General features: G+C 26.9%; 1 long non-coding RNA gene across 2 annotated transcripts; it reads right to left on the bottom strand.

Moving 5' to 3' along the window:
• Nucleotides 1–1122: 1122 nt before the first annotated feature.
• Nucleotides 1123–7154, bottom strand: LOC105843894 (uncharacterized). Of its 2 annotated transcripts, none has more exons than XR_010639262.1 (3): nucleotides 6977–7154; nucleotides 5984–6136; nucleotides 1123–1362 (listed from the first exon to the last, which is right to left on the bottom strand). It is a non-coding gene; the product is annotated as an uncharacterized LOC105843894 (long non-coding RNA). The 2 variants fall into 2 exon arrangements; XR_010639261.1 differs by lacking the exon at nucleotides 6977–7154 and adding an exon at nucleotides 6405–6492.
• Between the last annotated feature and the right edge of the window lie 8147 nt (nucleotides 7155–15301).

Raw genomic sequence — 15301 nt, 5'->3', positions numbered from 1 at the left:
AACATAAAAAAATGCTGGATCCGTCCCTGGATAGGCGTCCGGTGAAAACCATAAGCTCAAATCGTATAAGCTAGACTCTCACTAACATGTTGCCTTATTTTCGGTATGAAATTTTTTGCATTAACAACTTAAAATACTACATAGTTTTTTGAACTTTCCACATGGTAAATGGAACTAGTTTATTTTAATTTAAGAAACTGTTCGAAATCGTTAAAAACTAGTTTTTTATATACTTTTTTCTTTTCTTGTAATTTGGCTTTAGTACGGTTTTTTTGTAATATAGCTTTAGTACGGTTTTTTTGTAATATAGCTTTAGTACGGTTTTTTTGTAATATAGCTTTAGTACGGTTTTCTTGGAATATAGCTTTAGTACGGTTTTTTTGTAATATAGCTTTAGTACGGTTTTTTTGTAATATAGCTTTAGTACGGTTTTTTTGTAATATAGCTTTAGTACGGTTTTTTTGTAATATAGCTTTAGTACGGTTTTCTTGTAATATAGCTTTAGTACGGTTTTTTTGTAATATAGCTTTAGTACGGTTTTTTTGTAATATAGCTTTAGTACGGTTTTTTTGTAATATAGCTTTAGTACGGTTTTCTTGTAATATAGCTTTAGTACGGTTTTCTTGTAATTTGGCTTTAGTACGGTTTTCTTGTAATATAGCTTTAGTACGGTTTTCTTGTAATATAGCTTTAGTACGGTTTTCTTGTAATATAGCTTTAGTACGGTTTTCTTGTAATATAGCTTTAGTACGGTTTTCTTGTAATATAGCTTTAGTACGGTTTTTTTGTAATATAGCTTTAGTACGGTTTTCAAGAGCTGTATGATGCACAGTGATATCTTCAGATTTGACAAGTTTTTTTCAGGACGCTATTACCTATTATGCGCTTACAAACTATTCTTGTAATTAGGATTTAAACGTTGAAACTTGCTGGAATTGGAAACAAAATCGTTGAAAACCATTACGTAAAAACGTTACGGTTCCAACGTTTTTAAAAATCTAATCAACTAGAAATCAATATTTCAACGACGTAAGAAATTAGCTTTTTCAAACTAGAAAATATCTGGGGTTTGTTACAAAAAGGTAAATGTCTGCACAAAATGACACTATAAAATATAAAATATTTTGCGGAGCGAGTACTGTATTTCATTAAAATTTCAATAAAATATAAAAGCTACAGATAAGTCTTTTTACATTTTAATATATTTAAAAAAATATACTCAAATGGTAGTTCATAAAAAAAAAGGATTTTAAATAATAGAAGTTTAATCTTTTCTGCGCCGAATACCATAACTTAATCTTACAAGTTCATGAATTCCTTTCCTGCATCGACCACTCTTGCATTCGGTTAACGTGACGCTCTCTACAATAAAAGTATATTTTCTGAACAATTTGAAACTAAGGTAGCATTAAAATACCAAAATTAAATAGTAAACAAATAAAGATTTCCATAAATAGCTACTTTTAATCAAGACTCACCCATAACAACCTTTGAACTTCTAATAATAATTTGTAATTTGTTCCTTTGGACTTCTTTTTACTATCAGCCAAATTTAATTTAGATGGCTAACTAGTTTGATTGCTGATATATAAACATCTGACTAGTTAGATATATAAACTGATACATATATATATATATATATATATATATATATATATATATATATATATATATATATATATATATATATATATATATATATATATATATATATATATATATATATACTGATATGTAAACATTTGACTTAGTAATTAAGTCATCTTATTATAACTTAAACAGATATTTTTTTACATATTGAATTTAGATTGCAAACTGATTTAGTAATTGACTAACTTAAATTGCAAAGATTGCTCAACAACTTGCATCATAAATGTTATTTAAAAAAATCAAGCTGAACATCTAGTGCGACGTTAAACAAATCTGTGTGCTTTAAAATCGTTCTTTGATTCAAGAAGACATTTTTATTTGCAAATAAAAGTATAGGTATATATAAAAGTTTTTATACTCTGGCATGACTGTATTTCATGGCTTCCTTAAACTCTTGGAACATTTAAAAATAAAAGATAAACATCTCTTTGACACAAATAATATAAAAACAAACTTTAATGCATTTCATTGAAAGGATTTTTTTTAAACCTGCAAAATTTATTGCAAAAGTATTTTTGAATTAACAAAAGATGAATTTAGCATTTCTTTATCACCTCATTGCTAATTTCAAAAAGTTCAAAACAAATTTTAGATAAACAAATATACAACCGTTTGCCATAGTTTGGTGAGTATGCAAATGAGTTATTTTTTTCTTTTTTGCTACCAATTTGTTACAAGCACATGCTTGCTTTTCTGTTGCTTATTTATGGCTTGTTTATGCTTCCGCTGAAATGATAATGGTAATGGGCTCCTCTAAAAAACAGTATTAGCACAGACCTAATAATATTTGGAATATACTCTTTTTAATTTTATCTTATCGGAATAAGTTAAAATAAAATATAGCAAACATATTTTAACCACTTTAAAAACATTTATCCTACAAAATTCTGATTCTATTTGTCAGTTCCAGAAGTAAACTCAAAATTACATAACTCACTGTCTAAAAAACTTAAATTTAAATGGGGGAAAAAAATTAAATTAGAATGAAATGATATAAAAGCCTGTGAAACACGCATTTTATTAAAACAGGCTATGAAGTTCAAAGATGACAAATAGCACAAACAATTATCAACATAGTAGTGATGTATCATATTAAGTCTCACCATTTCAATCAAATCTGACAGATTAAATGTATATTGAGACTGCCAAGCTATTATTTACCTGGTGAAGAACAAATTTTGTAGTCACCTATTCAGCCCTCAGAATTAGAAAAATTAGGGTATTTTTGGTAGGCATTGGGTTGGCACAAAAGTTTTTAACACAATGGTTTCACCACAACAACATAGATGTGAGGTCAGCAAAAAATTGCCAACCTCAAACACTTTCAGGTCAGCAGTAAGATTAGCATTGTTGAATGTTGACTTACATAAAAAATTTATTGGGTTAATTGATTTAATAAGGCTGCCTATTTTACATAAAAAATATATTTTAAAGTTTATCATAATTATAAAATCTTACTAGCATTATAGAAAAAAAAATTACACTATAAAAAATAATTAACTACAACCTATTTTGTTTTACCATTAAAGATTTGTCTAATTAGAGCTTTACATTTAACAATAACATTTATTTTATATTTATAAAATTAAACTTTAATTATTGTTAATAAAAATTATAAAATAATAATTTATCTTGCGCTAAACCTAAAGATTAAATCAAGACAAATTTAGAAACATGAAATGATTTTTACAATTTACAAAAATTAGGCAACTTTATTTACTCATAAAAATGAGTTACATACAATGAAAACTGCACAAAGTTTGAAAAACAGTTAGTTTTACCGAACAACATCATAAAGAAGCTAACATAAATTCATTTTTATATGCCAAACGTACAACTTTCTTTGAAAAATCTGCATTATTTACTATAATTGTTTTGATAATTTTATAATTTTAATCAGATTTTTTTTCTAACGTAAACAATCAACTGTTTGAATCACACAAATTACTAGAAAAAAACTAGAGAATTTATTATATCTACACAATTCTTTTAACACAAAGCTTTTTAACATCAAGAAAACAATCTAAGATCAGCGAAGCAAATCGTGCACATTGTAAGTGGAAAAAGTAAGCCCAAAAATTTTTAATGGCAGAAGAAGCGTAATCAACAAGAAGTTCTTGGACATATTCATGGGTATTCATGAGTTCTTTTGTTTGTACTTGAATTTAATAAAATATTAAATGCAATAGATAATTTATAGAAGTATAAATATCCTCACTAACAAAATTTTTAACACAATACATCCAGTATACAGCAAAAACTGTCGACATTCAGTGACTATCCCCTATTATCATTCTATTAAAGTTTATGGCTGTCTTAAAAATTCTGAAGGCGCTTCCACATTTAAAAATGCAAAATGGTGTGCACTTATTTGTAAACAAGAAAGTCTACAAGTTTAAGAACCATCTATTAAAAAGACTACTGATCCATTATATAAGCCCTTGATAGAACAGTGTTCACAACTAAAATAACTTATGTGTGATTTAATACACTTAACTAATTTCCCAGCAAGTGCATCACAAACAAATGATTTATAAGATAACATAGGCCGGGTGAATAAAAAAAAGTAATTGCTTTTACTCAGTAATTGGTCAGTTTTACCTGAATAAAAACTTCAGGAGATTTGCACAAATTTTCATTCACGTAAAGTTAAGCAATTTACTCAGTAATTGCTCAGCTTTACATGAATAAAAACTTTAGCAAAATTTCTAAAATTTTTATTCACGTAAAGCTGACCAATTACTAAGTAAAAGCAATTGCTTTTTTTTTATTCACTCGGCCTCATATATGTTATACCATTAAAAACAATTAAAAACGTGTAAAGATCTTTACAATCACTTACAAAAAAGTCATTTAAAAAATCATTTAATTAATTTAGTTTAGATTTATAGAACCAATAAATTTCAAACTTTCTAAAACTGCATATATTAGGCCACATAATTGTACTTGTGGACTTGAATAGTTATAAACCATCAATATGATTGAGAAGCTAAATTTTACTAAAAAATGTGAAGGATCTTTCTGAAGTTTCCGCTTTACACCACATTCAATTCCTAATAACACATAACTACCACCACACTTAGAGTAAAAATCAACAGATCTAGGAATTTGAAATGATGTCTTTAAACTGTGGGTGGGAAAAGGCAGCTTAGAGCAATGTGGTACTGGGACAAGGCACAAAAAAGTGCCTTGATTATTATACTTATAACATATTTTCCTATAGTACAGCAATATATATATAAAAACTTTATCAATCACAATTTCCTAAAACAAACTACTCTTAGGGGGTTAATACACGGGAAGCCATGTATTAACCCCCTAAGAGTAATAATTTTCTGAAATTTTTTCCACCTATTCTGAGCTTAATTTTTATTATCAGTAAACAAACTTTATCTCCAATGTAAAAAAAAAAAAAAAACATCCAGTGCAAACTAGGGTGACCAGAATGCTCTTTTTTATGTAGGAGAGCACAGCAAAAAATAACGCCTAATAAGTTTCAGCGCTGTGTTCTCCTACAAAAAATTAAGTATTCTTGTCAGCCTAGTGTTAACGACCTTAAAATTGATAATTTATTAAAAAATCTTGTAAATCTTGATAGAAAATGAAATCTTGGTTTCACTACCAAACACATAATATTCCTTACCATAGTATAAAACTTATATAAGCATATCAAATTCTATTGAAATTATGATGTAGCTATTATAAATCAAACTATTTTATAAAAAATGTTCTGTAAAAAAACTTATTGGGATTTACGAGATTTTGACTATCGTTCAACAAACTATTGAAATAGTTTACAAATAATACTTATATATTTAACATGGCGTCACATAGATCAAGTAAAGTTGAGCACTGGGATGATAATGATTCAATCAAGAATGGTTTCAATAAATAGATTATGTTTATATTTTTTTTATTTTTAAAGTTGTTAATGAAAACTATTTTTTTAAATATTTATTTCCATTTAAAAAATCTAGTTTGTACCTTGGGAGAATTAGCTCTTCCCCTATTTATTAGAACTTAAGATGCCTACTAATTTAACAAAACTCTGCTTATTATCTGGAGACATAATCTCGAAATTCCATTAATAAAACCGTTTATAATATTTAAGAAAACCCCCCTGGTTTATAAGATTTAAGAAAAAACCCCTAGTTTTTAAGATTTAAAAAATTCCCACCAACTTTTTTATTAAAAGCCCTGCCCCATTTATTAGATCTGGTCAAAAAATTACCACCCTAACTTGTTAAAGCATCTGAGAGTACATTCATCTAAATCATTACAGTTCTACAAAATCATTTTGTACATTTAAGCAAGAAGTAATTGTTCAACTAACCTTCAAGAGTTCTCGTGCAATAATCTTATGTGAAATGTTTAGTCCAGAACTTGTCCTGATCCCTCACAGGTATGCTAAAGTATTCCTTGTAGGTCACACATTTTATAACAACCATAAAATTAATCTCCCCCCGATGATTCTGTTAACATTTTCCTACACAACAAAAAACAAAATTTTACAAGTAAAACTTTTCACATAAAAATCAAAGTGAAATTTTAAAGATAAATTATTTAACTGTAAAATTAAATGTAAATAGTATTTGTGATGTAAATTTTCGGGTGAAATTTGATTCAAAATTTACCGGTAAATTTTAAATCGATGAAGGTAAATTTCCCTTAAAACAATATTTTTTTAAGAATCAATAAAAATAAGTAAAAAATAAAAAAATAAAAAAATAAGTAAAAAAAATTTCAAAATATACCAGGCGGTAAATTTTCAAAATTTTCCGGTAAATTTTACCTCTGCAACACTAATTAGTATCTGTTACATTCGTAATATAATAACATATTAATAATGTGTTATATGTTAGTAATATATAAAGCATTAGTAATATGTTATATATTATAAATATAATAGATACTCGTAATATTATTACGAATGTTATATATACTGATAATGTCATTATCAATATTAGTTTCGTGTTTCCAACAGATATCAAAGAGTTCTGGTTGGAAATTCACTATCCAATCCGACCAACATCCTTAGTGGAGTTCCACAGGGTAGCGTTTTGGGTCGAACGTTATTCTTGTTATATATTAATGATCTACCGTCTATAGTAAAAGATCTTAATCGCTCTCTAATGTTATATGCTGACGATATCAAGCTATATAGTTCATTTAAAGATACCGATTACAGTCACGATCTTGCTGTTGCCATTTATAAAGTTTATCTCTGATCAAAAAAATGGCAGTTAAAAGTAGCCAATAATAAGTGCTTTACTTTATTTTGTAAAGATATAAATTACAAATATCAATTAGGAGATCATAATTTAACCTGGTCTACAAACCCAAAAGATCTTGGTGTGACCATTGATTCTTTCTTAAATTACAATAGTCATATTTCAAATATCGTCCGCGCATCAAACATTCGAGGATATCTAATCCTTAAGTGTTTTAAAAGTCGAGATCCACGTGTTATTGTAAAGGCCTACACTACCTATATAAGACCGATCTTTTTTTTCGAATATTGCTCTCCGGTTTGGTCACCATACCGCACTGAAATGAACAAAATAGTGGAAAGAGTACAAAGACGTTTTACCAAGAGAATTGCTAACCTATATAACTTTTCATATTTTAATAGACTTAGAATTCTTGGTTTGGAGCTACTAGAAATTCGTCGCCTTAACCAAGATATGATTACATGTTAAAAAATTCTGAACAATTTAATTTGCTTAAATAAACCAAGTTTCTTTTTAATTAACAACTATATTTACACTCATAATTTCAAATTACGCAAACTAAAATGTAAACTCGATGTCCGTAAATATTCTTTCTCACTCTGGGTTGTTAAAATTTGCAATAACTTGCCGTCTGACGTCGTGAACGCCAAAAATATCAAGAGCTTCAAAATTAAAATTAATTCTATCGACTTTGAAAAATACTGTTCCGGCTAACTAGATTTTGTTTTATAACTGTTGTCGTATATATAACTGTAATATATATGTATATTTTGTAAAATATATCGCATACGTGTTATGTGATTATAGGACACGTTGTCAGAGTCCTACATATTTTATGGACCTGCGTTTCCTTTAGAGCATGTATCACTGTTCTAGTAAATTTTAATCTAATTTAATCTATGTTAAAAACATTCATAAATTTATTACATTTTTAGATTTATTTTCATAAATTATAATATAGTCATAATATTACGAATGTAACAAATATTATTAAAATTTAATATTGAAAATACATAAATATGTACATTATTTATTGTCATAATAATTAATAAAAAAAATTTGTTTACAGGTTTGTTAGTTGTATCAATAAATAGTAATTTGTAACAATATTAAAAATATGAATAATCTTAAAAAAATTAAAAGTAATAAGATAATCATCGATTCAGCCAAACCGCAATCCCTTCTCATACTTTCAACGTTGATAATATAAAAGGGGAAACAATCCTAACTAAACTAAAAAAGCAATTTGAAAAACTTAGGAGACTCAATTTTAGCAATGATGAATGGAGTAACAAATTGCAACCTGTTCACACAATACTCAGTACTGCTGATTATTAACGAATAAAAACTACGGAACCGGTGATTCTCAGAAAATATTCGAAAAATTATAGAATTAAACTAACATTATAGGCATGTACTCTTTCTGCAAGACAAATGAATTTAAGTTCTTGTATAAAATTGTTTCTTTTTGAGTACTGTTCGTAATGAGTTTTAGCAAATGTGAAGTTTAGAAGTACTTAAAATATTAGCCACAAACAGTAAACCAATGCTCCACCAAGACTTTAACAAAAAATCACCATACCAACGAAGATTATTATGTTTTTAAACTGCTAAACAACAAGATTCAAACTATTAAAAGATTAAAAAGCAGAGCTCGTTCGGTTTAAAAATAAGTTCGTAAAAATCAACAATGGAAGCTAGATTCCAGCTGCAGAAAGGGCATAGCAACGTAAACAAATCTAGAAACGACGTTGAGACCGAATCAAAATACTTAGGCTTGCTTAGAGCAAAGGAACATATCAACTATCCATTGAACTTGCTGCTTGTATCAATAACGGAAATAAAAAAGTAACGATTAAAAAGAAAATGCCATCCGATATCAACATTGTTTTTGACGTATTTGGTAACAGTGCTCCTGTGTTAACCGCTAAAAAAGATATTGTACAGTCAATTATGTTAATTAAAAATTGGATGCGATTAAAAAATACCCAATGAACTTTGGAAAAACTAGAAAAACTGAATCAAAACTGGATCCAAACTGTAAGCAACAAAAGATATCAAGATAGCACATATACGTTGGCCCAACGTTGGGATAATTTCAATATTGTCAGTTTTGTCAAAGTTAGCCAAACGTAGGTTTTATCGTCGGTGTAATGTCGTAGCGATTTATTGATCAAACATTCTAAGATTGGCTAAACTTGATATTTAACATATTTTAATTTAATTTTTTGTTTATTTTTGACTCTATGCTATTATAGAGTTAAAGTCTGTCTTTTGATCAACAACATTGTTGCTTATCAAAAGACAGACTTTAACTCTATAATAACATAGAGAAAAAACAAAATTTGTTGTTATAATCATTATAATTATGTTTAAATATTTGTGCAAACTATGTAGTTTTTCTTGAGTCATTTCTCATGAGAGAAACTCATTCAAATGACCGTCTATAATATAAATTGAAATACGTTTTCTATATAACCAAATTTATTTACTATCTTGTCAGTGTAAGTTGAGTAGATTTGAATAAAATAAAAAAACTGTGCTCTTAAACATGACGAACTTCGTTAAATTAATTTTTACAGTCCATTTACATCCAAAGTAAATAGTTGTACAAGTTTATAATTGAAGGGCTTATTGTGAAACAATGACAAGCCACACTTTTTTCAAAAATGAGTTATTATCATTTTTATAATCATAAATAGTATACGCAATAGCCAAAAAGATATTAAGGCATAATTCTTAAAATTGGAGCTATAATTATAAAATCATCTTACTGTAAGCACTGATTTTATAGATTTAAATAAAACTTAAAAGTCATTTTTCGCAAATATTTGTTTTTGTGGCTTGTTATTGTTTCACAATAAGCCCTTCAATTTATAAACACGTCTACTGTTTGTTTTTTCTCAGAATTTTTTACAAATAATAATTTCATTGCATTAACAGTAGTTATGCATATACATTTATTTGTTTACAAAAAAACTCATCCCACACAGGTGCTTGGGGGTCATGCATAAAGGACGTCACTTTAAGTTTAACTAATGGCAAGAAGTAGGAGAATGTTGGCTCTAGTGCGCAGAGACTTTAAGAGTAAGATAGTGCCTTATGTTCAATGAATATCTCTGCGGAAGGGAGCCAATAAACTTCTACTTCTGGTTAGTAATTAAATTCTGAATGACGTCCTTTATGGACGACCCTTATCATACATAGCTGAGACAGCAGACGGCGATGGATCAGGTTGAGCAGCTTGCTAAACTTAAGCAATATCTTCTCTAAAAAAAAACCATAATATTTTTATTTTATCAAGTTTTAGCAAGTTAAATTATTTTTTATATAGTGAAAATGTAAACCTGAAGCACTGTTAATAAGATCTATTTATTAGATTGTTTAAATATTGCTTCTTTAAACCTTCCCCCCCCCCCCTCTTCATTTTACATAGGGCTTCTAGTTCGAACATGTTCAAGTACAAACTTTTTAACTTTACGCAAAAATTTCAACGTTCAATTTCGAATCTTTTTCTCCTAATAGTTTAAACTTTTAAATTTAAAAAAAAGAAATTCCTCTTCGTTCATTTTTGTAAATACAGCTGAAATATAAGTAAAAATGATTAATTTAAATATTGTGGCACTTTTTAAAAGCAATATTCTTTCTTTGCTTTTTTCGTCTGGAAACTCTAAAAAATATAAACAAAATTACATTACATGTAACGCAATCACATTTAAGTAGGGTCAGTTTTTTCTTATTAAAAAGTAATTAAACAGTGGCCATTACTTTTTCACAACTTAACAACTGTTTATTTACGTTTGAAAAAAGTTAAAATAAAACTATAAAGGATTTAAAGTCTAAACAAAAAATGGCTACTTAGCGTTGGCACATCTAGAAGATCTTAGATATAGCATTTTCATGTTTTCCAAAAGCTGCAACGAGCAAAATGTGGCTCAACACAAACAAGACACCTAAAAAAGAAACACAAAATTGACATTCTAAAATGTAATTCTATCAATAAAAAATTTAAATTAATAAAATAATATTTTAGTATATAAAAATAATATATTTGTTACACGCAGTTGTTTTAAATCAGCATAATCGGTTTGAGAATAAAATTAAAAAAAATAAAAGTTATGAAAATAATTTGAGATAATTTTGCAACTAATCTCATTCAAAGATTATTCCAGATTAGAAAGGTAGACTCTGATTTTGATAAAAAAAAGCCAATAGTGATGACTATATTAGAAATTATTACAAAGAACTAACCTAGCTAAAGAACTGAAATGTTTTGTTAAACCCAGTGGGCTTCGGACGTCCTAAGACGTTTAACAGACGTCCGTTGGACGTCTGGACGCCTATTTGACGTCCGTCGGACGTATAAGGACGTCCATTGCCTACTATAATCAAATTATTTTGTCTGATACCAATATTTTTTATTTTTAAAAAAATTAATTAATAAAATTAAAATAAAAGATAACTTTAAAAAAATTTATCATTTGTTTTAATTAAATCCAGTTAATTCCATATAAAAAGGTTTTTTCAAAATAAAATGAAGCAAAAAAAGTCATATAAATAAATATAATAACAATTATAAATAAATAAACAATTTTGTACTCAACATGTACTCTTTTATTTTGCAATTTGAGACAAATAAAAACTATAAAAAAAGTTGGAAAAAGTACGAACTTTTTTTCAAAATAGTTTAAAAGTGTTTGAGTTCGAATATTTTTTAAAAGTTTATTTAAAAGTAATAACAGCCCTAGTCTTACATCAGTTCCACAATTTGAAAGTAAATGGACCGCCAAGTTGAAATTTGGCAGTCTTTTTGCTTTCTGGAACTATGTACATACTTAGAGGTGTGAGTACATAGTTTCAGAAACAGCTGTAAAGAAATAAGTCGAATGTACAATACAAAGTGAGAGTGAACTTAACAGTTTAAAAGAGAGCAATTTCTATAAAGAAATTAAATCCTAAAGTAAATCCCAATAAAATAAACCTGACAAATAAGGCTTTTAAATCTGTTTAAAGGTGTTAAAAGTCAAGAAGATAGTAAATGTGAAACTCTTGGATAGCATAAACAAATTGCATAGATTATCAAAATTATCCTAAAATATCACATAAATTACATAGAATATTGTATTAACTACCAAGGTTGTCTTGAAAAAAACATTTGAATATAATTGAGTAAGGAAAATTTAAATGAGGAAAAAATAATGAAAAATGCTTGAAACGCCTGAATTTATATACATATTTTTTTTGTTTACTAGAATCAAACGAACAAACTTGATATTACGATACTGTAAAAAAGAAAGAAGAACACCGAATGAATTCATTGCGTTTGAGTGGTCTTTGAAAGTAATAGTAGTAACACAAAGCTTAGTCACTGTTGAGAAATTTATAAAGTAAGTAAAATCAACATAATTAGCAGTATATAAACATAATTAGTAGTATATCAACATATTTAGCAGAAAATCAGCATAATTAACAGTATGCCAACATAATTAGCAGTATATAAACATTAACCGTCAACACTTACTAACATCTCTTTATTTTTTGGTAAATGTATGAAAACCATAATGCTTATATTAGCTTTTTAATAAGACAAAATCTTCCGTTGTCAGTTGATTTTGACCTTCTTTTTTTTTTCATTCTTGTTTAAATTCTTTTTAAAGCTTGAGACCCATTACTTCATTATTTTATACCATTTGTGAAAATATTGAACATGCTGGGGATATATATAAAGTTTGTTGCAAAATATTTGATATAGTTTTAAAAAGTAATTAAAATATTTCCATATAAAATTATTTGATATATTAAAAAACTAGCGAATAAAAGTTTTAGTTAAATTAAACATATTCTAGAATTTGAAAAAACATTTTTATAAATAAAAAAAATTTTATATTTAATAACTTTTTGTTAAAACTAAAGTTTTAACAAAAAGTTATTAAATATAAAATATTATAATTGTAAACATTGTCTAAAATTAAGATGGTTCCAACAATTTGATTAACAGCTAATTGTGCTAATACTTGGCGAATAAAATATAAAAACACTTTCTGTCTTAAATGCGTACTTGGCAAATAAAATATAAAAAAACTTTCTGTCTTAAATGCGTACTTGGCGAATAAAAAAATATTTCTGTCTTAAATGCTCTTGTTTGTGCTTCATATTTCAAAATTCTATTTTTATTCATTGCACAACAAACGGAAATATTTCTTCACTATATATTGGTCCCTGTTTGCGTGGTCCTCTTTCTAGCTAAAAATCTGCCCTCTTTGCATTGAAAGAATAAATCCGATGCATTTTGCTATTACAGAATGACTAACTGAAATGGATCTTTGTTCAAAAAGCCTTTGCTTAATTTCCTTAAGAGTTATTCCACAGTCATCATTAACCCTATTTTTGAGTAGTATCTTGTATTATTCAGTTAATTTTTTTTGCTATAAAACCATCTTTAATTGCCGTTCTATCGGCAAATCATTTTTATATTTTTTTAAATAATTTAATAGATTCTAGTTTGTTTAAATGCAAGAATATTTTCAGTTTCTGATTAGAATTTCCATTTAAATAAAGTTCAATTATTCTTGAACGGTTTTCATTGTTAACTGTTTGATTCGGCATTGTTGTTTATAAATATTTAAAATGGTATTTAAACTTTTACTATGAACTCTGATTTGTCGAAGAGACAAATATAATAATGTATTTGTATTTGTAAATATATAATTGTATTATACAAATATTTTTTAAATACTATTATTTAAATGACAACTGTAATTATAATAATTCATTGATAATAAAAATATTTTTGTTTTCTAGATAAAAAATTGACATTAATTTATAGATTGACAATTTATTTTTGTTGGAATATTATAAACGTGGATATTTTTTTAGCCTATTAAAATTAATCTAGTCAATAAAAAATATATATGTAGCAATTAAAAATAAATATTATGGTAACTTAAAATGATAATTATCTACATAATTTCACATACACGTGTCGAAATTGAATGATACCATGTCAAATTAAAAGGACGGAAGGGGGGAGGGGCAACCCTTACAAATTACCAATTGCTTTCTAAAAAAATAAAAATAACAATAAAAATGAAATGTCTCAAATACCCGACTAGACAACTATATTCCTCAAAAAACCGACTATAACTTGAAAATTGACTCTTTAGAAGTATAAGGGGTTTGACAACCCTTCACCCCTTCGCAGCAAGTTTAATTACTGTTGAAAACTTTATAAAGTAAAATCAAAATAATTAACAGTATATCAAAATAATTAACAGTATATCAAAATAATTAGCAGTATATCAACCGACAAAACTTACATAAATTACACTCATAACAAATGCTTAAACATATATGTGCAATGCGAACAATAAAAATGTATAAAAACCGCATAGTTAAAAAATAGTAAAATAATTAACCACAAAGTTTACTAAAATAGATTACATTTATCAAAAATAGCAGAAAGATTTTTTATATAAAGTGTTAAAAGTAGAAAATTTTCAAGCAATTTTTTTGTATACATACAAAAATTGTTTGAAAATTTTGAAAAGATAGGACTTCAATCTGAAAAGTATTCAACGATCTCAAATATTTTCTCTCACGCGGCGGGATCCGGTAATTTGATTTAAATAAATCATGGGATTTTTTAAAAATAAAAATTAGCGTTTAATTTGAACCATAAAAAGATATTTAAATAAGTCTTGAGGTGTTCAAAACTGAACTTGAGCACTTCAAGACTTATTTAAATATCGTGCTTTTATGGTTTAAATTTAAATATATTTGTTTAAAGAGATATCGAATGTTAAAGCATAGTTGTAACAACTTAAATCTAACCAAAAAAGTAACAAACAAACTGAAAGTCATTAACTACTTTCTTAAATGACATCAATTTTGAAAACTGTTTCAAAACGCCAATTTTAATTTTTAAAAAATCCCATGATTTATTTAAATCAAATTACCGGAACCCGCCGCGTGAGAGAAAATATTTGAGATCGTCAAATATTTTTCAGATTGAAGTCTTATTTTTTTATTGACAAAATATAAAGAACCCTCTTTATAGCTGCAGGGTATAGATCACCGTGGACGTTTATCTTGTTAACTACCTATATTTATTAAAGCGCAAGTTTTAATTTATCATTTGATTGTTAGCATTTAACTTAAAAAACATGCGTATTAACATAAAAAAGTTTTTGAGATAAACTGTTATTAAGATTGTTACAATTTTAGTTATAGCTTGATTTGTTATATCCTTGCAAAAATTACCTTAAATTAGTAGTTACATGTAAAAAAGTTTCTTAAAGGAAGGCACATCTGTGAAATGACCTTTTCCTGTAGTATATATAAAATATTTATTGTTGAATTATATGATGACATATGTGTGTTTTATATTTTTATTTTAAATCTAGAAAAGGTTATTTACATAT

Source organism: Hydra vulgaris, chromosome 06 (genome assembly GCF_038396675.1).
Source record: "Hydra vulgaris chromosome 06, alternate assembly HydraT2T_AEP".
NCBI classification, from domain to species: domain Eukaryota; kingdom Metazoa; phylum Cnidaria; class Hydrozoa; order Anthoathecata; family Hydridae; genus Hydra; species Hydra vulgaris.
This window is presented reverse-complemented; position numbering and strand designations above follow the sequence as displayed.